Genomic DNA, 787 nt, shown 5'->3' on the forward strand with positions numbered 1-787 from the left:
CCATCACGCAGCACGCCACGCACGTAATTGAGGCGGCTGCCGCCACCACCCTGTAGCATCAGCGGCGGAAGGCGCCGCCGCCGTGGCTACACGGGCGCCGCCGTACAGTGAGGACGTGCCGTCACCGCCAGCTGTGAACCTTTTCGGCGACTTGGCGACTTCTCCAGCGACGGCAACAGCAGCGGTGTCGTACGACTGCCGGATACGCGAGCAGCGTGATCGAAGCTTGGCCTGTCGCAGCGCCGCTCTCAGTGCCGGTGACACCATCATCCCCTCCCCCTCCCCCTCCCCCCGACTACCCCCACCCCCCACCCCCACCTACTGGCCCCCCACACACCCCGCAGCAATCGACCACCTCCCTCCCAGCCCCCACCTGCCGTATCGTGTTATCGTCCGCGTGTGCTGTAAACCCCGCGATGCCCTCTGAGCCCGCGGGCACCGCCGTCGCCGTCGGTGGCGGCGGCGGCGTGGCGACGGCGGCGGCAGCGCTGACGTCATGGCTTGGTACTCCATCGCCGACCGTCCCGAACCTGTGGCTTCAAAGAAGTACAAGTCATCGCCACCACCGCCGGCAGCGGCGACGACGGCGGCGGTGCCGCCAGTAGCGGCGCCGCCGGCGGAGCTGTAGCTGACCTGTGCATTGCCGACGGAACCGGATCTTGGCGTGGACGAATCCGGTGTGAAACTGGGCTCCACGCCGCCGTCGCCGGCGTTTAGTGCCGCTGCTGCAGCGTGGTTGCGGATGCTGTTGTTGCTGTTATCGTTGTTGTTATCGTTGTTGTTATCG

The sequence above is a fragment of the Volvox carteri genome (assembly GCF_000143455.1).
Source record: "Volvox carteri f. nagariensis unplaced genomic scaffold VOLCAscaffold_46, whole genome shotgun sequence".
In the NCBI taxonomy this organism is placed as follows: domain Eukaryota; kingdom Viridiplantae; phylum Chlorophyta; class Chlorophyceae; order Chlamydomonadales; family Volvocaceae; genus Volvox; species Volvox carteri.